The sequence below is a fragment of the Ailuropoda melanoleuca genome, chromosome 13 (assembly GCF_002007445.2).
Source record: "Ailuropoda melanoleuca isolate Jingjing chromosome 13, ASM200744v2, whole genome shotgun sequence".
In the NCBI taxonomy this organism is placed as follows: Eukaryota; Metazoa; Chordata; class Mammalia; order Carnivora; family Ursidae; genus Ailuropoda; species Ailuropoda melanoleuca.
Window position 1 is genome coordinate 36,127,493 of NC_048230.1, and position 25,024 is coordinate 36,152,516.

General features: G+C 38.8%; 1 non-coding gene across 1 annotated transcript; it reads right to left on the bottom strand.

The window, feature by feature from the left end:
* Positions 1-18,170: 18,170 nt before the first annotated feature.
* Positions 18,171-18,274, bottom strand: LOC117795894. Its single transcript, XR_004620041.1, has one exon. It is a non-coding gene; the product is annotated as a U6 spliceosomal RNA (small nuclear RNA).
* Positions 18,275-25,024: the final 6,750 nt, after the last annotated feature.

Here is a 25,024-nt window from a genome sequence, read left to right on the forward strand (position 1 = left end):
CCTTGATCCTGGAAGAAAAGACACACTCATGTGTGAGGGTAGAGCACCGAGCAATGGGAAATACTGAAATGCATACAAGCTCCATGGAAACTACACCCTGAATTTGTTCTACTCTTTGCCATATCTCCAGTGTTCCTGAGCTGTACATAAGACATAACAAGTGCTTCATAAACATTTGTTAAATTCCAGGGGAGTACAGTGGAAGAAGGTCTTATGAGAACTCAGTTTCTTTGGGAAAAAGTTTCAGTATGTTGTAAAAAAAATGACTTACCTTCACACACCCTATATGTCTGTCTAATGTATCTCTGAAAAACACGACATAGTGAATTTGAAATAAAATACACAATGAGAAGCTACTTTTCTTAGTGTGCTTTCCTTTATGACTTAGAACAAATAATTATGAAACGAACCATCCCTAATAATGACCACACAATCTGAGGTTTTGTATTTTTCTTCTTTGTTAACCCTAGACCCTGTTATTGAAATGGAAAGTTAAGCTGACATTTTTGCAAGTTTTTTTTTTTCTTTTTTATAGTCTAAAGGTTAATGAGCTGTCGTGTGGTTTAGTGCTGTGTGCGCTAAGCTAGCACCTAATATGTTAAGTTGGGCGTGATTCAAGCCTTCCAAAGAAAAGTGGCCCCTGACAGTATGGATGGGGGAGGGGAGGACAGAAGGGAAGAAGCCAGTACCATTGTGCTCAAGTTATTGCTCAAGAAAGGTGGTCCTGGTCAGCGCACACTGCTGTTTCGGACTTTATATGCAAGCTGTTCTCGGGGGGAACATAAATATCCCACATTCCATCTCGAGAGGTGCTGGGTTATAGGTTATTGACCAGTTTAGGGATTTATAGCTGGAGTCAGTAATTGTTAAGGGAAAATGGCTTGACAATTTTATTATAGTTTTGGAGGCCTGCTGGAAAAGTTGAATATAGATTTACCTAAGAACTGAGTTGATCTTAGTAATAATAGGCATGTCTGCGTGTGTGTGCACACGTGCGTAGTGACATTCTTATACTTTAATACAGACTATGTTTTCACTTTCATGCACAAGTGTTATAGTACTAATTCAGGGGCATGTGTCACATGAATAAGTATACTATACAGTGTTTCATAAGAATATATAGATTATTGTCTATAAATGAAATGCTGACAAATAAATTCTTTCTGAACAACAAGACGTTGTTAATTTGTTTCAGATTTGAGAGTCGTCGAGGAAGGAAAAGAAAAGAACAGCTACTTTGTTACCAGTTGGTTTCATATCTCACCACCACATTGCTCCCTGCCAAAAGATATGCCCACACAATTTAAAATCTGAACAAACTAATCAATTTTTTTTGAATCTACAGATTTTAAAAAGTTGATTTAGAGATTTAATTTTCACCCCGATTCTTTCTGATGCTTCATCTTGCAAGAAGTCATAGATCAAGATTTAGTGCTAAAAATTAGTTTGATATTTTTATGTTGACATAGAATATTATGAAAAGCTTCCTCTAAGAAGCATTCAGCAAGCAGGTGCTACTGCAAAGCTCTGGGGCAAGTTTTAAGTAAGAATTGTGGATTTCTGTTCACTTGAATTTTGCAAGCAACAATTGAACACCCAATGTTCACCCACCAGATCAGTTGTAGGGAAATACCTTCAACATACAGGCCTATGCCCCCTTTCAGACACACAAGGATGAAACCAACAGAATAGAAAAATTAAGAAGACGTTTTTTCAGGGTGCTAAGCTAGGAGAGAGGACCACACCCACAGTGGACACCTCAAGGGATTTCTGCAATGCGTGACTCTTCACCCTCAAGAAACAACCCAGAAAAGATCCCACCAAAACTCCACTCTATATCCTGCTTGCCCACATCTCATCCTCACCCTCAACACAGAACAGGAACTAGACTTAAGAACAAGGCATGTCGCGGCAGGTTACCAATCTTCGAGAACAATGTGGCTACAGGGAAGTCTGAGGAGAGTAGGAATCAGGAAGGATTTCTGCCTAACAAACACCTTCGCTGAGCAAAGAGATATGCTTTCCACTGCAAAGTATGTTATACTAAATCTCACCCAGAAAACAGGGACGGGGTGCCTCCCATGGGTCCAACTTTATTTTGTAAGGCTACAGTGGTGAACGAACACAAGCAAGGTTGAACGTTGGGGACCAACCAGTCCAGTTGGAGCCGCTTTCAGAGATGGGACATCCATCCTGTGTTGAGAGGACAAAAGGCACGAGGTCTGACCTGGAGGCACAGCAACCAAGTTCTAACTTTGCACATTATATTTTAGAAATAATAACCCTGACTAATTTAGATAGATATTTAACTACCTCCAGTGTGTTAAGGAAATGTGTGGTATTTAGGACTCTTGAAAACAGGACCTGTTATACATAAAGAAGAACACACACAAAAAAAGGATAATAATTTAGAAATGAAATAAAAGAGATGTCATAGGATGATAAAGCTGATCACATTCTGATGGTCAAGTTTGAAGATGACAATTAAATAAGCCGATAATTGGGAAGATGAATGGATAAATAAAAGTATTCACAGCTTCCGTTTTCTTATGTGTCTTACCAGGGAGGTGGCCTTCTGCTAACAGGTGCTCTCCAAGTCAGGTCCAGAGCTAGGTCGTATTTCCTCCCCTCTTTCTTAATGTTTATTTGTTGATACTGGAGTAAAACAAAGCATCCTTTATCTCATGATAGGCAAGTCTTCCTTCTAGTCTGTCTGGGCTGCTATAATAAATTTCCATAAACTGTGTGGCTTATCAAAAACAGAAATTTATTTCCTACCATTCTGGGAGCTGGAAGTCCAAGATCAAGGTGCTGGTGGATTCTCTGTGTGGCAAGGGCCTGTTTCCTAGTTCATAGACGACCTTTTTTTCTCTGTGTCCTCATATGGTGGAAGGGATGTCTCTGAACTCTCTTTCATAAGGGCACCAATCTCATTCATGAAATTTGTGACCTAACTGCCTCCCTAAGGCCCCACCCCCACATACCATCACATTGGGGATTTGTTTCAACATATGAATTTTAGGGGGACACAACCATTTAGTTTATGCCACCTTCACTTTAAAATTCATGTTCAGCACGTTAAGGCCTTGCTTGGATATCCTTGTGGCTTGTGGTATTAAGCGAGGGAATACATGATGCCATGGGACAAACATGGTCTATCTCCCTGGGAGGATGTCCTTAGCTAGAAAGTTAGAATGGCGCTTAGCTCAAAATGAGTTCCAAGCATGCTGTTGCACTGAATTCAACAACCTAATACAGTAAGAGGTAAAGAGCATTAAAAACAGCCCAAATTCACTACCTTTTTTCGGGTTTATTGTGTCTTTATATACTTAAAGTGTATTCTTTTTAAAATTGTGTCACCTCAAGACTCCTGGGTGGCTCAGTCATTTAAGTGTCTGCCTTTGGCTCAGGTCATGATCCCAGGGTCCTGGGTTGGAGTCCCAATTTGACTCCCTGTTCAGGGGGGAGCCTGCTTCTCCCTCTGCCTGCTGCTCCCCTTGCTTGTGCTCTCTCTCTCAAATAAATAAAATCTTAAAAAAATAAAATAAAATAAAATAAATAAAATAAAATGAAATTGTGTCACCAGCAGGGTACATGTGATATTCCCAAACAAAGCCGAGTGTTGGCGCATAAGCCAGAAGCCACTGAACACTCCTTAAAGAGTGTGCCATTTATAAAACTAGGGTATTTTCAGCTTCAAATCTGCTCCTTCCTGATTGGTTGCCCGAGGTGGGGCCAGGAGTCTACTATCCCCTTGCCTGCTCTGCCAGCACCCGGTTGGCAGCGACAGGAAGGGTGAGCTGGGAGACTGGAGGGCCAAGGAGTGACTGGCTCGGTCATATGAGCTTCCTGTCAGTTTTCCTGTCATCTTGCTAGCTTTGCTGCCGCAGCCTGTGGTGGTGCTTTATTCTGATAGCAGCTGTTGAATCCAGTCCTGCTTCCCTAAGCTTACAGAGCGGCCTCAGCATGCCACCTGTCACTAGCCACCCAGCTCCTCCTCCCCAGAGGTCTAGTCCCCAGGGCTACCAGCTCGCAGATCTGAGCTCAGAGACATCAGTCCCAGCTGAGGAATGGCCCCTCCTCGGAAGTCTGTGGAGTGTGTTCCCCAGACTTAGCACTGTGATGACTTCCAATGTGCGTTAGTCACGGGGAGCTAACTGTCATTGACGTTCACATACCCTCGACTTCTTAGGGCTCTCTTTGTGTCCTTCCAGTTCCTCAATATCTAATTTTCAGTTCCTTATTTCCTCTGCTTAAAGAACTCATACGATCTCTGCCTCTGCTCTAGGTGCTGAGTGATCCCAGCAAGCAGATCAAAGATAGTATTGGGGGGTTGAAGAGACTGCAGTAGCCTAGTCAGGTGTCAGGTATATCCTCCCCCCCGCCCCCATTCCGAAATGATCCACCGTGTATTATACCTCTTTTTGTATGGTAGATGGTAACATTTTAGCTGTTTTTCTTTTACTTTCGATGGGACATCTTGACATACTCAGACATTTGGACTCCCAAACGTCACTGGGGATGTGAGTCTCTAAAATCAAGTACTGTTTTTTTTCCCCACTCTCTGATAGTCTTATTTTAAGGCATCTGAACAATTTGGTGCTACAGGTCAAATAAAATAATCAAAATAAAATATTCACTCAATGGCAGAATAAAGTTGACAGAATAAGGAGACCATGAATCTAAGACAAGCCTGTAGATATTATCTCATATGAAGAAAAAACAAAAAGGAAAAGAAAGAAAGAGAAATTAAAAAGCACTAATGAAGGAACCTGTAGGACAATATCAAAAAAAGTCAGATTTCCATGTGGTTGGCACACACATGGAAAACATCTGAAAAGTACTATACAGGTTTTCAAAACTGAATGGATATTGAAAGATAGGTGATTAGTTGTGTTATGAGCCAAACTGAGATGATTGCTAGAACAATCCATGGGATTTAAAAAAGACCCAGAATCTCATACAGTAAAATTAAAAATTTAAGGATACAACCCACAATTACTTGGATATAATTATGAAGACTCAAGAAAATCTCAACAATTTGCAGGGGAATAAGTAGGTAACACTAATGTTGGGATTATCAGACTAATTTACAGTAACTATCACAATTAGGCTCCAGGAAGTAAGATAACATGCTCTTGAAATGAATGAAAGATAGAAAGTCTCAGCAGATAAATAGGATATATGAAAAAGAAACAAATGAGACATTTAGAACCTAAAAATAAAATTATTATTTTTTAAAAGAGTAAATAAATTTTTAAAAAATCAGTTGCAAAATGGGGATGACAGTGATGTCAGTGAAAATAGATGAGTAGAAATTACTCATTCTGAAAAAGAATTGAAAAAAATAATGAAAGGAGCTTTAGGTATCTGCAGGACAATTCTCCAAGTCTATTATTCCTGCCATCAGAGTTCCAGAAAGAAAGACAAAAGAGGGTGGTACAGAAAAGTAGTTGAAGAAATACTGGCTGAAAATTTTGCAAACTTGGTAAAAGATGTAAATTTTCAGTATCAAGGCTGAGTGAATCCCAAATAGGATGAACTAAAAAAAAGAAGAGGAAGAAGAAGAAAAAAAAAAAGAAAGAAAGAAAGAAAGAAAGAAAGAAAGAAAAAAGAAAGAAAAAGAAAGAAAGAAGAAAGAAGAAAGAAAGAAAGAAAGAAAGAAAGAAAGAAAGAAAGAAAGAAAGAAAGAAAATAAATCCACTTCCAGACACATCACAATCAAACTACTAAAAACTATAAGCCAGGAAAGAAAATGTAACAGCAGCCAGAGAAGGAAAAAAAGAAATGAAAAATTACAAATAAGGAAGCAACCTTGATTTGAAAGGCTCCAGATTTCTCATCAGATGACAAAAATAAACATACAAAGAACTAGAGAAAATTTATTTTATGAATATTCCCTAAAGTGATGAATCAATATATATTCTGGTGATGAAAGCTAGTTGGTTTTTGTTTTGTTTTTGTATTTAGAATTAAAGCAACCAAACAAAAATCCCCTCTGTGATAGGAAACTTAAAGTTCTCACTGTTCTTTGAGATCAGCCCTTGGATGGAAAGAAGCATAGATAATGAGAAACTTTTCTTTTTCAACTTAATGTAAAATCTTATCTCTGAATGAATGTGTAGACATATTTTTCCTGTCTAAAACTGCATGAATTGGTATTACATATAATAGTGATATTCTCAATGACCACCAAACCTTTAATGGGGTTTTTATCTTAAATGTGGTGACTTTTTGAGGAGAGACACTTTCCTATGTAACTGTATTGTATAATAGTTTCCAACAAGAAATACATGTTTGTAGAGATTGGCTAAATCAGAAAGAATGAGAGATCCTATCTTTTTAATTTTTTTTTTTTCCAGCGAGAGAGAATGTGATTGGCGGTAGAGACAGAGTCAGAGGGGGAGAGATAATCCCAAGCGGACTCCACGGTGAACATGAAGCCCTCTGTGGGGCTCAATCTCACTGCCCTGAGATCATGAGCTGAGCCGAAATCAGGAGCCAGATGCTTAAACAACTGAGCCACCCAGGTGCCCCAAGAATGAGATATCCTAATAAGTAAATGTGTGATGCAAATTATATTGTTTTTCAATATGCTCAACATTTACTGTTACCAGTTAACAAAAATTAACAGTTAGCAAAAGAGAAGGGGAAAAAATGATCAGAGATAAGAATCTTAAAGTATGGAATTCACTTTTAAAAAAAATAAATCAAGTTTGGTATAGGAAAGAATAGTTTGACTTAATGTGACCTTGAATCTCATAACCACATGATATAAAAATCTCCTAATAATGTATAAGCTGGCAAAAGCTTTCTTCAATATTTCCCTCTACACGCGTGTAAACCAATCTCCTCTTTATGGTCCAGACTGATATTTTTGTCTCATGAAAGATACAGGGAATCGAATAATTCCAACAGAGGAGAGTTTTGAACTATGTTTTTAAAAAGTGACAGGTCAATATTTTTTAAATCTGTGTCTTTAATTATTTCCTTACAATAATAAATTGAGAGATGGGCACTAATATCGTAAGGAAACAACAGAGGAAGTAGCATGTTTTAAAAGCCTCCCAGCCATGTGGCTGCTGCTGTATGACTTTTGTCTCAATGGTTTCCTGAACGTACGTGGAAAACACTACTCTCATAATATTACTTGAGCCTTCTCTCTTCTTGGTCGTCTTTTAGGTTGGTCATTGGGGGAATCACCAGATGGGAAGAAAGCTTTCAAATCCATGACTCCTTTCCTATCCCTTCAACACCTTCTGATGTCCAGTGGGGTTTTCGCAGGTTCTAAAATTACTCCAGTGATTCAGCAAGCCTTTGAATTGTGTTCAGGAAGGGAATACTATTCTCTTTCTAATTCTCCTAGGCATTCACCTTTCCTTCCTAAGAATACAGACAAAAGGCTAAAATATTACTCCCACTGAATTAAATAAAATAATCATTACGGAGCTAAAGAAAACCCTTACATTTACAAAGTCTGGTTAGCAACAATAAAACAAGAATAGGGAAGCAAATCATCAACCAGTATTGACTTACGGGAGGTAAAATACTACTCAAAGTCTTTAGTGCACGACCGTATGAATTCGGAAAAAAAAAACAGAAATTAATTGCAATTAAAAACAATCCCAATTCTGACAGTAATCTGATGTGGGGAGGTGGGCAGTCTTGTAGGGCGGAGCCCTTAACTTGTGGGATCTAACTCACTCCAGGGAGATAGAGTCAGCGTTGGATTGAAGGTAGTGCACCTGACTGGTGTTAGAGAGGTGTTTGATGGGTGGAAATCCCACACATATGGTGTCAGAAGCAAGTTGTAGTCTAAGAGTAGAAAAAACACACTGAGTTTTCCATAGACGTAAGAGCACCAACATTATTTGAGAAGCTTAGTGGTGACTCTCCTTGTAGAGAGGTGGCTATCTTGTGATTAAAGGAGTTGTTGTTACAGATTTTGGCTGCTGATAGAAATGGGACTGCTCGAATGTCAAAATAATAGGGGTGGGAGGTCATTAAATCACCAAAGACAAAATGGGTGTGATTATTATAATGAGAGCAAAGTGAAAGCGATATTTTGGGGGCCTTGTTCTACAGAAGGTTGTGCAGATGGGAATCACTATCTCCAATAAGAATAAGAAGATGGGGAACCATAAAGGTATTGTTCAGACTTCACAATATAAAATAAAGGTTGGAAGGATGACCAGGAAACTGATGTCAGCCATACTAATGAAATTATCTTGCCCAGCTTTTGGACCTGAGTCACTTAATGGATCTAGAAGCACTGACAGAAGAATCTGGGCTCTCATCAGGACACAAAAACACCATGTCAATTGTATTATCAGACATTTCCAGGATTTCAAAGATTTTTGGACAAAGGGTTTAAGAAGACATTAACACCCAGTAACCGGAAGCTTCATCATGGCCTCCTATGGAACTCTCACAGAGGTCTATCTCACAATGAGCCTAAAGTATCCATGGACCTGCACAATACCAGGTCACAGCTCCCAAAGGTATAATTAAATAGACATACTTGGTATTTGACAAATTATCTACATTGGTTTCAGGGCATGTGTAGTAAGATTTATTACTATGGGGGAAGCCACGTGGGAAGCTTGGCCAAGACGGTAAGTCCAATATAATTCTGCATCTCAAGGAGGAAGAAGAAAGATATTGTCCCTACCCTTCATGACCAAAAGAGATCTAAAACATCAGTCAATCCTTCAGAATGACAGTGAAATGCCATTACTTAACCGAATAACAACTCCAGTTGTAAGAGCTGCTCCCTTTATAATATCTATGCTCGAGCAGATTAAAATGGACTCAGGTACGTGCTGCAGCCTTTCACTTGGGAAATGGGTTCCCTTCATCCTTATCAAGTAGAAAGCTCAGAAACAGTTCACGTGCACACGGGCTGGGGAGCAGTAAGCACTTCAGTCCTGCTTCACAGCTATATTAACTCTCTTAACCTGTTTTAGATCACGGTTCAAAGAGAACTGAATTCCCTGGTCTTCCTTCAGAATTGTATCATCTACTCAGTGGCATCATATTGATTGGAGCAGATGTGTAAGGATTGGAATGTTCATTGGACCAGATGAACAAAGGCTACACTTTGTTCACAAATATGTCAGCTCAGGACGAGGGCCCAAGACACAACGAGAGTGCTGCACCACAGCCCTACTGAAGAATGGCCCCACAAGGCAGTGATGAGAGGAAACCCAGTGGGGGAACTTCAGGCGATGAACTTGGTCATCCGTCTCGTGAGGGAAAGGAAAGTTACCTAACACACAGCCGGTGGTTCGCCGTAGTTAGAAATAGATAGACAGGTAGATAGCTACTTAGATGAATAGAGAGAGAGAGACAGAAAGAGAGAGAGATAGACAGATGAATTTAAAAAGCCATATTGAAGAATAAGGAAAAACATATATGAATAACATCTAAAGGAATCACTAAGGCTGCGTAAATTCTACTAGAATTAGGTTTGAGCAAGGTGGATGTTAAAGCCCTAATAGATGTAGAACAATTAAGAAGACATTATGTGAGGGGGCACCTGGGTGGCACAGCGGTTAAGCGTCTGCCTTCAGCTCAGGGCATGATCCCGGCGTTCTGGGATCAAGCCCCACATCAGGCTCCTCTGCTATGAGCCTGCTTCTTCCTCTCCCACTCCCCCTGCTTGTGTTCCCTCTCTCGCTGGCTGTCTCTATCTCTGTTGAATAAATAAAAATAAAATCTTTAAAAAAAAAAAGAAGAAGACATTATGTGAGGAACGTAATGAGTAACAAGCTTAATATTTTTTGGTAAGGAAAATACATTTGTAAAGCCACGCATACCCCACGGAGCTTTGTCCCAAGGCAGTGTCACAGTTAAAAGGACCCAGTTTAAGAAACCAGAAGTAATTTCAAAATATATAAATTTTTCATGACAATCCTCTAAATCACCCATAATTAGGACCATAACTGATTTTGAGTTTTAAGCCCTACATTGTAATATGTATTTTTGAGTGTGCAATTCATATGGTGGCACAGGCATATAATATAAATAAGGCAATGAACATTTAATTTTACATTATTTCAAATTATGTGACAGAGGGGAGGAAATAATTCCATGCAAATATAGTTTAACTCCTTTCAAATTTAATAAGTGCATTCTTTGAAGCCAGTATAATTCAAATCCTTCACTTCTGATTTTTTTAGAAATGGGTATATCATCTGCCGAGTATCAAATGCAATCTTGCTTCACTAACCCAAGTCCCTTCTACACTGTGGCTGTGACCCCACTTTTCTCTTCCACTCCACTGAAACTAAACTTCTAGCCTTTACACATGGAGTGCTTTGCTGTTTTTCAGCCTCTCACTTCCCTCCTGGCTCTACAACCGAAGTCCAGAGACTTCTCAAGAAGAAACAGCTGTCTAGACAGTTCTCTGTCCTCAGACGGAGAAAGGAAAATGTAGGAACTCTCCAAGATGAATACATTTTATCCTGTAATAGCAACAGTGACAAGGAAACATGAAGAACCAAGTAAGAAGGCACTGAGCCCACCTTACGGGCTTACTTTTTTTTTTTTAATTTTATTTTATTATATTATGTTAATCACCATACAGTACATCCCCAGATTCCGATGTAAAGTTTGGCTTCATTAGTTGCGTATAACACCCAGTGCACCATGCAATACGTGCCCTCCTTACTACCCATCACCAGTCTATCCCATTCCCCCACCCCCTCCCCTCTGAAGTCTTCAGTTTGTTTCTCATAGTCCATAGTCTCTCATGTTTCATTCCCCCTTCTGATTACCCCCCTTTTCTTTATCCCTTTCTTCCCCTACCGATCATCCTAGTTCTTATGTTCCATAGATGAGAGAAATCATATGATAATTGTCTTTCTCTGCTTGACTTATTTCACTTAGCATTATCTCCTCCAGTGCCGTCCATGTTGCAGCAAATGTTGAGAATTCGTTCTTTCTGATAGCTGAGTAATATTCCATTGTATATATGGACCACAGCTTCTTAATCCAGTCATCTGTTGAAGGGCATCTCGGCTCCTTCCATGATTTGGCTATTGTGGACAATGCAGCTATGAACATTGGGGTGCATATGGCCCTTCTCTTTACTACGTCTGTATCTTTGGGGTAAACACCCAGTAGTGCAATGGCTGGGTCATAGGGTAGTTCAATTTTTAACTTTTTAAGGGACCTCCACACTGTTTTCCAGAGTGGCTGTACCAACTTGCATTCCCACCAACAATGTAGGAGGGATCCCCTTTCTCCACATCCTCTCCAACAATTGTTGTTTCTTGCCTTGTCTATCTTTGCCATTCTAACTGGCGTAAGGTGGTATCTCAGTGTGGTTTTGATTTGAATTTCCCTGATGGCTAATGATTTTGAACATTTTTTCATGTGTCTGTTAGCCATTTGTATGTCTTCATTGGAAAAGTGTCTGTTCATATCTTCTGCCCATTTTATGATTTGTTTATTTGTTTCTCGTGTATTGAGTTTGAGAAGTTCTTTGTAGATCTTGGATACCAGTCCTTTATCTGTGGTGTCCTTTGCAAATATATTCTCCCATTCCGTGGGCTGTCTCTTAGTTTTTTTGACTGTTTCCTTGGCTGTGCAGAAGCTCTTTATCCTGATAAAGTCCCATAAGTTCATTTTATCTTTTATTTCTCTTGCCTTTGGAGATGTGTCGTGAAAAAGGTTGCTCTGGCCGATGTCATAGAAGTTGTTGCCTATGTTCTCCTCTAGAATTTTGATGGATTCCTGTCTCACATTGAGGTCTTTCATCCATTTGGAGTTTATTTTTGTGTATGGTGTGAGAGAGTGGTCAAGTTTCATTCTTTTGCATGTAGCTGTCCAATTTTCCCAGCACCATTTATTGAAGAGACTGTCTTTTTTCCACCGGATGTTTTTTCCTGCTTTATCAAAGATTAGTTGCCCAAAGAGCCGAGGGTCCATTTCTGGGTTCTCTATTCTGTTCCATTGGTCGATGTGTCTGTTTTTGTGCCAGTACCATGCTGTCTTTGTGATCACAGCTTTGTAGTACAGCTCGAAATCCGGCATTGTGATGCCCCCAGCTTTGTTTTTCCTTTTCAACAGTTCCTTGGAGATTCTGGGCCTTTTCTGGTTCCATACAAATTTAAGGACTATTTGTTCCAGTTCTTTGAAAAATGGTCCTCGGTATTTTGATCGGGATAGCATTGAAAGTATAGATTGCTCTGGGTAGCATGGACATTTTAACTATGTTAATTCTTCCAATACGGGCTTACGTTGTATATTTATTATTTTAAATCATACACAGTGCCATTTCAGTTAGTCGAAAATGACCAAATATTGGCTCTTTCATATGACTCAGCCCAATACAAGGTGCATAAAGAAACCAACGATTCACATCTTTGGTCTACTACAGTAAGAGGAGAAAAATAATGGGTAAATCAGCATCAAATAATCCAATCACCTGTCTTACATCTATCACTGTACAATTCTCCTTTGTTGCAAGTGCCATCATCTGGGCTTCTCCGGAAATGTGAAGACTATTTATCTCCATTATTAAGTGACTTCTTATCACCCGAGTGTTCCAGTGACTCTCCACTTAAGGCAGAGACCTCTCTTTTTGCCTATCCTATCCAGATATCCTATCAGAACATCTTTTTTTAAATTGAAGCATTAGTTTCAGACGTACAACATAGTGATTCAACAAATTACATACATTACGTACCGCTCATCATGAGAGGTACAGTTACCATCTGTCACCATATGTCTTTTCAAATTAGTGTTTTTGTTTTCTTCAGGTAAATACTCAGAGGTGGAATTACTGGGTCATATGGTATTTCTATTTTTAACTTTTTGAGGAACCTCCATACTGTCTCCTGTCAGAACATCTTGACTGTTCTGTAAACCCACACGGGCGCCACACCAACACCCAAACAGACTTCCTCACTCTAAACCATACTCCTTCTAACATTTTCTACTACACACTCTAGTACTTTTATTTGTATTATTTTCCACAAACCCTTCATCATTTTTGGAAACAAAAACCATGCATGCTCAGCTGTCTAAGTCAAATAGTTGCTCATTTCCTATTGTGTTTTTATTTCATTTATTCCAGAACCAAATATTATGATAATGTTTTAAAGCCAATGAGTGATGTCAATGCCTAGGCTGAAAAATGAAACCAAGTGATGTCATGAACTTTATCAGTTGGAATAAAACAGGTTGATTGTGGTTTGCAGATTAAAACTGGTTAATCATAACAAGTGTAGTCCTTGGAAATGTACGTAAAACTCCTTTCACACATGCCTAGTAATTCCAGAGAGATTATTCCAAAGGGGGAAAATTACCTTCATCACTGGGCTTCCAAAAAAATAAGCAGAAGTGGATTAACGTAATTGCTTAATCGACAACATTCCCCCAAAGCCTCTGAGGGTATAGAATTAATCATCTTATTGTAAGATTCATTAAAAAGTAATGGGCATAGTGAGAACATGGCACAGCTGGGAATAATTTTGTTCCATTAAAAATAAAAATAAATACACCTTAGAAAACACTATTTTGACAATATTTTTGCTCCCTGATTTGTCTTAAAAACAAGGGTTCTGTTCACTCACACCATATATATAACACCATAATCATATTTCCAGGAGTCTGAAGTACATGGATGACAAGAGTCACAAGATAATCCATTTTGATAGCATCTTCTTCCCTTAAAAGAACCTCTTAGCCCTGATTAATGGTCAGTAAAAGTGTGAAAATCTTTATTATTCCTTGCTCTATGAAGATTATATTTTCATCATACTAGTTTATAGTTCTTAGAACCTAAAATTTAGTTAGCAGTTTACTAATTGGGGGTTTAAAAACTGTATAGAATGTATTTTCCAAATATAATTAAATGGTTAAAAATGAAGTACCTTTCACTTGGGGGGAAAAAAGAAAGGAAATTAGCAATATCAGAAGGGGGTAAGTTGTTCTATCCTTTGACATTTAAGTAACCATTATTAAACTACCATTAACTCTAGCTTCCTGAAGACAATCAAGTATGAAATCAGTCCTTGTAAAATGTCTTGTGCAATTTTCAAGGGTTCGTTATTGTTTTGGGGTACACTGGGTAGTTGTGATTCAACTTTGAATTGAGAAAGACATCTGACTGTTCTAACAAATTGCCTAGAGGAAATGCTTCTGTTTTATTCTCTCTTTGCCTTGCATGTACAGGGTCAATGGCCACTGGGTTTGAGGGTCATTGGGTTTTGCTCATCATTAGGTTTGATCCCATTGAGGACTATAGTTTTAATTAATGTAAATGCTAATGATAACTTCCAAACTAGATCTTCTAATTGATGTGGGTTGTCCATATATGATGTTAGGGGTAATAATAGTAATACCTCCAATAGTTACTAAGTTTAGTAAATATTTAGGTGCCAGATGCTGATTTAACTTAACTAAGAACCCTTTGCCTTTACCCCTATTTTCCTCCTGTATAAAACCTTTAAAAATTCTCCTTTTTCTTCCATAATAATTCATCTCATACCCTTAGTTTATGTACCCCATTTGGCAAGACGAAAGCTTGGAAGGTAGCCAAGGACCATCTTTTGTTCCTTAAACATTTCCCTTGAGCATTTACTCCACCCCTGCCAAGTGGTTTATCAAATATTCTTGTAACATAAAAGAGTAAAAAAAAAATTCTCCTGCTAAAGAAATAACATTTTTCCATATTGTTACATTATTAATGAGTCTAGAAAGTTCATTTGAATTGTATGGCGACAGTCTCCAGTTCTAATTAGAATCACCTGAGAAATTTTAAAAACACATTTTCCTGGGACCCTCCCAGACCTACTCTTCAGAATCTCCCGGGGTAGACCAGAAACTCTGGATAGATTTCATTGGTCTCAGGTGATTCTGGGGAGGAGCCAAGTTTGGAAACCACTGATCTATGGAAATAGTTTTCTTATATACCCCTGACCTCCCATGTACCAATATTTGACCAAAATATTTTGGCAAGAGGCCAGAATTCGGTCACGCAGAAAAATATTGATGAACTGTTTCTTCATCTTTCACTTCCAATAATTTCCTTATATCCCATAAAACAACAGAGACGAAACTTAAGATAAAACAAGCATTTTTCAGCCTGCTTCATGCCCTGGAGTGATAGTTAAGGAAATACTTATCTAGGGTTTCCTCCTCCAAACCGATGCTGTCTACTTACTAGGGTGTGTTAAATATTACAGAAAGCCTGTGCTGATTCTCAAGCTACTGATAAGGAAGCCATTTTATTTTTAAAGCTACGAAGTAACAGCTAAAAGAACAGTCGTCCAATATCAATGTCATTTTTTGATTCCTGGAAAAATGGCTAACAGTAGAAAACTTTGACAACTCTCTCTTAGATTTGTTCTAGAATTTACATCATTTGTGTGAATCCTAATTCATAAAAATTTTGGAGACAATTTGTTTATTCTATAGTTAAAAAGCAAAAACTAGACAATTCTGTCAAGAGAATAACCAATGTCATGGTCAATCATACAGCGTCACTGAATTACCTTCTTTCGATACTGAGTATTTGAAAACAAATACTGCACTTGTAAATAGAAACTCCGTGCTTGCCAGAAGCAAGGAATGAATATAATAGCATGAGTTCTATAATTTACTTGCAAGATGTGTGTGTGTGTTTTGGTGAAATTGAAATCAGATTGAAATTTTTTGGAGGTATCTCTTAAACTGATATTTTCTTATGTTCAGATGAAATAAAATTCGTCAGGGATTTCTTTTTCATTATTTTCTCTGTCAGCATATGCAAATTCAAGTTCAATTTGAGCGTGTGACTTTTGGTTCTTCAAAGTCACTACCTCTATACCAAGCAGGATATTAATAATGCCATATTATTAACATGTTTTCTTTATGACCTAATTGTTAGTAATACATGTTTCCAGCACTGTGTGGCTTATAAAATGTTTTCGTATATCTCTCATTTCCCTGACTGCAACGTGTACCTTCTATTTACATTTTATATTTCTCGAATAATTGGAGGACTCTTCAAGTCAATGTGCTTGCTTAATATGCTAAATGGTGGGGCGCCTGGGTGGCACAGTGGTTAAGCGTCTGCCTTCGGCTCAGGGCGTGATCCCGGCGTTACAGGATCGGGATCGAGTCCCACATCAGGCTCCTCCGCTGGGAGCCTGCTTCTTCCTCTCCTGCTCCCCCTGCTTGTGTTCCCTCTCTCGCTGGCTGTCTCTATCTCTGTCGAATAAATAAATAAAATCTTTAAATAAAATATATGCTAATGGTGTTCTTCATTCGCAAGCTTTCTACAAGCCTTGCCTTCTTATCCTCCATGGCGTTGTTAAAATCAAGGAAATATGCTATTATTGCTGCTGATTCTGAGGACAATACTGTACAGTCGACAGGATTTCTATTTTCCTCATTTAAGCAACAAGGAAATTATGCCATAATTAGAACGTAAGTCTCTGCATTCAAGCATACTTCTCGATGGGCTGTATATGGTTCAAGGGATCCTCTGTCAAAATGTACATTTATTTTAACATGAAAAAGTATTTCGTTTGAAAACAAACACACAAAAGAATACAGTGGTGTGCAGTATGGTTTTCTCTAACAAGAGTTTCCAAGAGGAAATAGAATATGTTTAGTTTCAAGTATCCCGTATGCACGGAGTCATGTGGTAAGCATCTCTGTGAGGCGTGTGGCGCAGGCAAAAAGCAAACTCCCTCCTTTCCAGTTCTTTGTTTGCTGAAGAATGCTGCCTACCTAATACCCCATGATACTCTTTGGCCCGTGAAACACGCCAAGCTCTGCCTGTTTCTCTCAACTTGGTGGTGACAGCTCCCAGCTGGACACCTGATCAATCATACCTGTCATTGGCCTCCGTGTCCAGAGCGTGATTGCTTTTGTTTGTTTGTTTTCTTAGCTCGCTCCGCTGCTTTCCTGGCAGGCTTCCTCGCTTGTCCATTAAAAGCCAAATGTAAAAGTAGCAAACTCCACCATCTGGGAAAAAGGGAAAGGGTCTGGCACATCTCACTGGCCTTGATTGTATCAAAGCTCCTGGAGGCTGCAGATAGGTTCCTCGGTGCAGACATGTTTTGGCTGCAGTTGGTCATGATGAAGGGGGGAGAAGTGGGTTTGGGTGGTGTTTGGGTTTTGGGTTTTTTGGTTTTCTTTTTCTTTTTTTCTTTTCTTTCTTTTTTTTTTTTTTGCCACATCTCTTTATAGGTTGGGTGTGTATTGGATAATAGGATAGCACATAGGACATCTTTGAGAAACTTCCTCCTGAATAAAATATTTATCTACTTTGACCATTCAAAGGAATACTTCAATCCCCACCGACACGTGACTGTGAACAAGGCTTTTCCAAAATATCAGGGCCTTTCTTGGGCTCCTGGAAGGAAAGTATTACAGTTTATATTTATTTATTCGATGATCTATGGGAGAAGTGACATAAAACACTGCTCTATTAAACTTTTCTAAGCCTCAAACTTTTGACAGCAAGCACGATCTGCAAGAGTTTATCAGCGAGGACTCAGGGTGAAAATGGCAAGTGTACCAGCTACCCTCCCTTGAACCTAGAATTTTACATGGTTAGAGCATCTCTAGCAAACATTCTGAAGAAGTCTTCCCCAGGCACACCTCTTCGGTGTGCTTCTCTTTCTTTTTGCACCTGTTTCTATGTCGAAACATGTTACCAACTAAGGAATATGCTTCATTGCTCCCCGGCTACTACAACGTTCATTGTGATTTCACTTCTGCAGAAACAAGAAAGAAAGATCTGCGTCTAGTAATGCCCCTTAGATTTTGAAGACTGAAAGGCACATGTCATGTGAGTGGAAAACAGGGAAATTAGGAAACGGCAGCTAGCGAGTTTATAAAGCACACCTTCACTGACTTACAGTGGGTTAAGTCCCAATAAACCCATCATCAGCTGAAAGTATCCTGAGTCAAAAATACACTTAATACACATAACCTGCTGGACATCAGAGTCTCGCCTCCCTTAAACACGCTCCGAACGCTTACATTAGCCTACGGTTGGGCAAAATCATCTCACACAAAACCTATTTCATACCAAAGGTTGAGGATCTCATGTAATTGAGCGCTAGACTGCAAGGGACAAACAGAATGGTTGTGGGCGTGCTCGCAGTTACCATCGTGATCGCTGGGCTGACGGGCTGTGGCTGGTGAGGCCCAGCATCAGAGAGAGGATTGGAGTGCACTTCCCTGGCCCAGAAACAGATCCATGCGCAGGGGCCATGCTAATCTTCTCTGGATGGGTCCAATTTTAGTATATGTGTTGCCAAAACATGCACCAGACACAGATCCAAATTCAAAATTTGAAGTGTGGTTTCTACTGAACGTGTAATGCTTTTGTATCATGGTAAAGCTGAACCATTCTAAGTCAGGGACTGTCTGTAGTCACAGAGCAGATAGCTACAGGGAGGACCCATCTCCTACAGAATCAAGTGGAAGGAACAATATGCCCATATCCCCTAAGTACAATACAAGTGTAGCGTTTTCAAGGTTTGGGAAGGACATGTATGAATACACAAGACCACTATATTCCAGAGAGACAAATAGAACATCCCAGGGGGGAGAAGAATCTTGGTATCATTTCTAGCAATAACTCCAACAGCTGTCGTGTTGAGAGGGACAGAGCTGAGAGATGAGGCCAGCCCAGACTGTGTCAGTTTTGCCACAAATGAAAAAAAAAAAAAGAAAAAAGAAAAGAACAAAAGAAAATTTATTCATAAGCATATGTTCAATTCCCGTCAGAGCCCGGGCAGCCTTTGGAAAAAGAGCAACTAAAGACACTGCTAGAATTCCTACACTCCTTCTCCCCAGTCATCACTATTTTAAAAATTTACTTCTTTTTCAGACTTACTTCATCTGAAAATTAAAGTGAATTCAATGTAATGCTGTTATTGTTTTTATCATTGGACACGGCATTGGGGGTGTGGGCAGGTGCATGGGTGATGAACTACCAAAATGATTAAATTGCTTGTTTCTTTTTTTTTTTTTTTTAAAGATTTTATTTATTTATTTGACAGAGATAGAGACAGCCAGCGAGAGGGAACACAAGCAGGGGGAGTGGGAGAGGAAGAAGCAGGCTCATAGCAGAGGAGCCTGATGTGGGGCTCGATCCCGTAACGCCGGGATCACGCCCTGAGCTGAAGGCAGACGCTTAACCGCTGTGCCACCCAGGCGCCCCTAAATTGCTTGTTTCTTTGACAAAGGAAAGTTGCCAGCATATTTTGGTTGGAGTACCTTATAACAAGGTGATGTGTCATACTGGCAACAAAAATTGGACGTTGCTGATTATCATCTGTGATTAAAGCTTTGTTCACATAAGTGTATAGAACACATTTTCAATATTCCTATAAGAAATTGTATTCTTACTTTCAGGGATTCCTATAACCACCAGCATTTCTATCCAACAGGACCTGGAAATGAAATTAAAAAAACAGCAAGAGAGAAAGACTCAAAGTTTTGCAGTGTGATGATTAAATTATAATTGCATAGAATTCTTGTCTTCCTTTCCAGTTCATTGTTATCTTATCACAGCCATCTGCAAAATGGGTATAATATTACATGGCTTAGTTGCAAAAAATACCCTATGAATATAAAGTAAATAGAATCATGAGAATTGAACACCTTCTTAAAGACCATGAGATTTATCCCTAATATAAGTATTGAGGGAAATTGGAAGAAGATTAAATAGCCCACACAGAAAGGGCCAAAGATCTTATTTTCTTAATGTAAAATTTATACTCAAATAAATGGATGGCAATAAGAGTCTTAATAATTTTAAGTAAGGTACTTGTAACATAATCAGAAACTGCGGAACAGCAGGAAGTATGGTTGATGGAAGCTCAGATCGATAGAGGTTTGGGCATAGCACTGCTTTTTGGGGGAAACAAAGTTGCAATGATCCATGCAAGAGATTTGCCCTGGGGCAGTGATAATATAATGGGATATATCTTCCAAAAATAGCTAATACTTATTCTAAAGAAAGCACATGATTACTGAAATTCCTTCCAGATTCTTAAGGAAAGAATATATGAGTTTGTCGTCTCTTATAAAGCTTACTGCGAACACATTTAGGTTTTGTTTTGTTTTGAACATGATTTTATTCTCCAAGTCCGCAGCCCGCCAAATCTGTGCTTTATCTTCTTGCTTTGGTATAATGCCTGAACAAGGCCTTTCAAAATAGCTTCCTGTCTGGCTTGTTTAAAACATACCTCTTCACTGTCTCTGGGCTGAGCTTAAGGGAGGATGTGAAGTCAACAAGTATAAGGTGAAAATAAATAACCATCCAGTTCAAACAAACCACTTGCCTCAGTCAATAGTTTCTGGCCCCAGTTCAGTTGTACCCAACAAAGTTCCTTAGATATCTCATTATCATGCTTCTTTAAGGTTAACCCTTCAGAGATTATCTTGTTTTGAAGTTCTAAACATCACAAATGCTAAAATGACTCAGGTATTATCATGTATTGATGATTCATGATGTCCTTCTGGAAAATGAAAACTCAGGCGTCTAATCAATAAAATAATTTTGAGTCTTTGAACTGGTTCCAGGTCAATTTTTCTTGGCAGTTTTTTGGCTTCCTGAATTATACTGACCCAAACCATGAATAATGATCTAAAATTGCACAATATACAGAAACCATCTGTTCGATAGGAACAAGAGGATGATGTCATGGGGCCATTTCTAATCTCGATTTAATGTCCTGCCAGTGCTGATGTCACTGGCTTGGCAACCCTTTGGCAGACTCCAATTTCTTAAGGATGAGTAGGTTCAAGAAGGAAATTGTATCACTGAGTGGAGAGGGACTTCTCATTTTTTTCTGGGTTGGAGGTGGACTAAGGAGAAACAGCAAGGGTTGGCAGTGGAATGACTGGTATATCCTCTACTGCAGGGATAGAAGGACTACAGTTCACAAATGTGTCCCTGTCTCATTTGCATTTGTCAAGAAACAAAGTCCCTGGTCTTTTGAAAAGCAAGATGTTGCAGAAGTTTCCGTAGGAGTGAAACAGAATTGCACCAAAACAAGATGGTAAGGGGTAGTCTTTGCTTAGCTGTCCAGAGGAAAATCTGGGAGTTGAACTGAATGAGACTGGGAGATAGATGAACAATCTCTGAACAGCAAGACTGGATTTGTACCCAAGTGTTAAATGCAGGAACTGTAACAATCATCCATCTACACTCAACCCCGAGAGATTCATCCTTTTCTGGGGTCCCACGACAACAGAAATGACAAATAGGTAATATGGAGAAGTTTGAGAGGATTCAAAGGAGTACAACAAAAATGATTAAAGGGTTAGATTATCGTTTCTGGGTTAAAATGTTAAAATACCTGGGACACTGTTGGAGAGATGAGCAGTAAAGGAACATGAGGAGCTCAGACATACAGGATTCTTTGCCGAAGAGACTACTGCCTACATAACAACAACAACAACAACAAAATAACACGTTGCAGCTGTAAGGACTTAGCATAGAAAGGCAATATTAACGACTTTCATTAAGGTAGCATTTTTGTCTGAATTACTGGTGTATAAAAAATTGTTCTGATTGTTTACTTAAAACTGTGTCAGAGGGGCACCTGGGTGGCTCAGTGGGTTAAGCATCTGACTCTTGATCTCAGCTCAGGTCTTGGTCTCAGGGTCTTGAGTTCAAACTCTATGTTAGGTTCCAAGCCCAACGTGGAGCCTACTTAAAAAACAAAAACAAAAAGTATGGTGTCAGAGTTCTCAATTGTCAAATCAAATTATTTGAGTGAATGAACGTCAGCTTATTTATGATTTAGTGTCTTCTGTAATGAATTTTTGAAATACATTTTATTAATAGACTAGATACATTAAAGTGTACATTTGCTATCTGATTATTAAAGTAAGGGGAACTTGTAAAAGCTGATGCCAACTGTCACTGGTCTGAAATAATACAATGACACAGTAAACAATTATGAGCTTTTAGGTGCATCTCAGAAGTGTACAAAAGCATTATTAATTTAAAATGAGACAAATATATTTTATATGAACATTGTATATGTGTAAAGAGAGAACACTCTAAGTTATCACATAAAGGCTTTAAATTTTAATTTTTTCCTTGTTTTGAGTGCAGAAAATTTCACACCTGGACAGGGACATGAATCCCATTTAATGTTATTTTAAGATGATGGTGTTTTTCATGAGTTTCTATGAAGAGAAAGTTTGCAGGTCCAAGGCAACAGACAAAAACAGATTCTATTTACATATTTCAAACTTCTTTGAAAAACGTGAGGTTTTATTATTAATGATAGAAATTTCCCCAAAATAAATCATGTTCATATGAACTTTGGAGAATAAAAATTGAAGGGCTTAAAACGTTTTATTATGAAAATGTAGACCACAAACACATATCTAGAGTGTGTCTTTTATGAGATTAAGGAGAATTGCTAAACAATTGTCAATTAATACCAAGACCCAGAGGGGATGGTCAAGGAAAGACGGTTTTCTTGATTGCAGCCTCGTTAAGCAATTTAATTAGAAACGCTGCTTTTAAAATATGTGCAATTTTGCCAATGGGAAGTGTGTTTTCTGGTGATAGAAACATTGATGAGTCCCAGCCAGGATACCATTACAAAGACAAAAGGTCACTGGGCCCTCCTGACAACAAGCACATGTTTTCCATTGGATGCCTTCCCTACAGTGAATTTTCTTGCCACTCATTAGAATTTATCGACACATAATTCCCCTGCAAAAGAGATGGTGGAAAATGTAGTCTTACGTAATCTTTCTCTTCTTTCTTTCTCTGAAGAACTGAGTGAATGGTGTATCTCAGTGGCCATTTAGGTGGTGATGATGAAGTTGAGAGAGAGGAGAGAAGGAGAGGGATGTATGCAAAATGTCCATTTGCCATTTTGAAGCATACGCAGACCTTTAAATGGTTCACTTATCTCATATTGTAAACTCCAACTTGAGGAGAAATATTCACCAGACAGGTCATAAATCATGCCCAAAGACAGGTGCAATAAATACCAATGTCAAAAAGTTACAAAGTAAAATTATATTGTTTTGACAAGGCTTCCAGATGCGCTGACAACAAGGCAAGTAAATGGTCTCTTTTCTGAGAGCCCACATTGCTGGTACATGGGTGGGGAGAAGGACCTCAAGCCATCATAAGAAGGACAGCATCCCAGAATTTTAATGCTTTTCCTTCTTACTATACTCAAGGAGATGGCGAGCAAAGATCCCTCGTCTTTATAAGGACATCATCATGTGTTACAATGGTATCTGTGAAAACAGGTTTTAGGGCAGGGTCAAATACCATAAGGAAGATATTTAACATGTACATAGTGTCCCTAGTGGAAAATTTACTTTTAAATCAAATTGTGGTGAATTGTATATGAGAATACACACACACATACATATATATGTATATATACTTTCTAAAATTCTTTTTTTTATTTGAATATAGTTGACATACAATGTTACTTTAGTTTCAGGTGTACAACCTAGTGATTCAACTTCTCTGTGCTTTATGCTGTGCTCACAAGTGTAGCCACCACCTGTCACCATACGACGCCATTACGATATCATTGAGTATATTCCTTATGCCGGCCTTTTATTCCTATGACTTATTCATTTCAAACTGGAAGTCTGTATCTCCCACTCCCCTTCGCCCATCTTGCCCATCCTCCTACCTCCTCTCCTTTGGTGACCATGAGTTTGTTCTCTGTATTATGCTTTTTCTTTGTTCATTCATTTGTTCTGTTTTGTTTCAGATGCCACATATGAGTGAAATCATATGATATTTGTCTTTTCAGTCTGACTAATTTCAATTGGCATAATACACTCTAGGTCCAACCATGCTGTTGCAAATGGCTCAATCTCAACCTTTTTTAAGGTTGTGTAATATTCCATTGTTATACATAATATATATACATAAGTGTATATATATATAAACATATATTAAATATTAACTATTTTGTGAAATTACCCAGAGGTCCTTTTTTAAAAAGATTTATTTATTTATTTGAGAGAGAGACAGAGTGCGTGTGTGAGCAGGGGGGTGGGGCGCAGAGGAAGACGGAAAGGGAGAGAATCTCGAGCAGACTCTGCACTGAATGCGGAGCCCAATGCAGGTCAATCTTATGACCCTGAGATCATGACCTCAGTTGAAATCATGAGTTGGACGCCTAACTGACTGAACCACTCAGGTGCATCCCCAGAGATCCTTTTGTAAATGAATTACTACCTAGTACTTACTTATCATTTGTATAAATCTGGATTTTAACATACTTAAATGAAAATACTTTTATATGAATTATATTATTTTTGTACAAAACAGCTTCACTGATTAAATTTAAGTAAATTCTCACAGCCTTGTTTTCTTAATAGGTGTATTAGCTGTAATAGAGACTTTATTAAAATGACAAACATTATGTATTTTATATATTAGCACATATCAACACAACAGGATGCCAAAATTCTCTCCGATTTTGCTATATGTTTCCTTCTCAGTCATAGTTGCATGAAAAGTGCCAATGTTGCCTGGGTGGCTCAGTTGTTTCAGTGTCTGCCTCCGGCTCAGTTCATGATCTCAGGGTTTCAGGATTGAGTCCTGCATCAGTCTCCCTGCTCAGTGGGCAGCCTGCTTCTCTCTCTGCCCCTCAGTCCTGCTCTGCTCTCTCCAACTATCTCTCTCTCTCAAATAAATAAGTCTTTTTAAAAAAACGTGCCAACGTTATTCATTGAGCAATTGACTCAAATTTTCATGTGAGCTTATGCTGTAGATATAGTCAGCTCTGGAAATGTATTAAGGGCTATAAGTAATTATCTGGATGTTCACTTCCTTAGATAGCTTGATCTGAAATAAACAACTAACTAGGATATACTTTTCGGAATTTGAGTGATAGAAATAATGGTTTAAATTATATGCCCCTCTGGGGGCGCCCGGGTGGCTCAGTCGGCTGAGTGAACAACTCTTAGTTTTGGATTGGGTACTGATCTCAGGATCCTGGGATGCAGCCCCCTCTTGGGCTCCGTGCTCAGGCTCCGTGCTCAGTTGCTCAGCTGG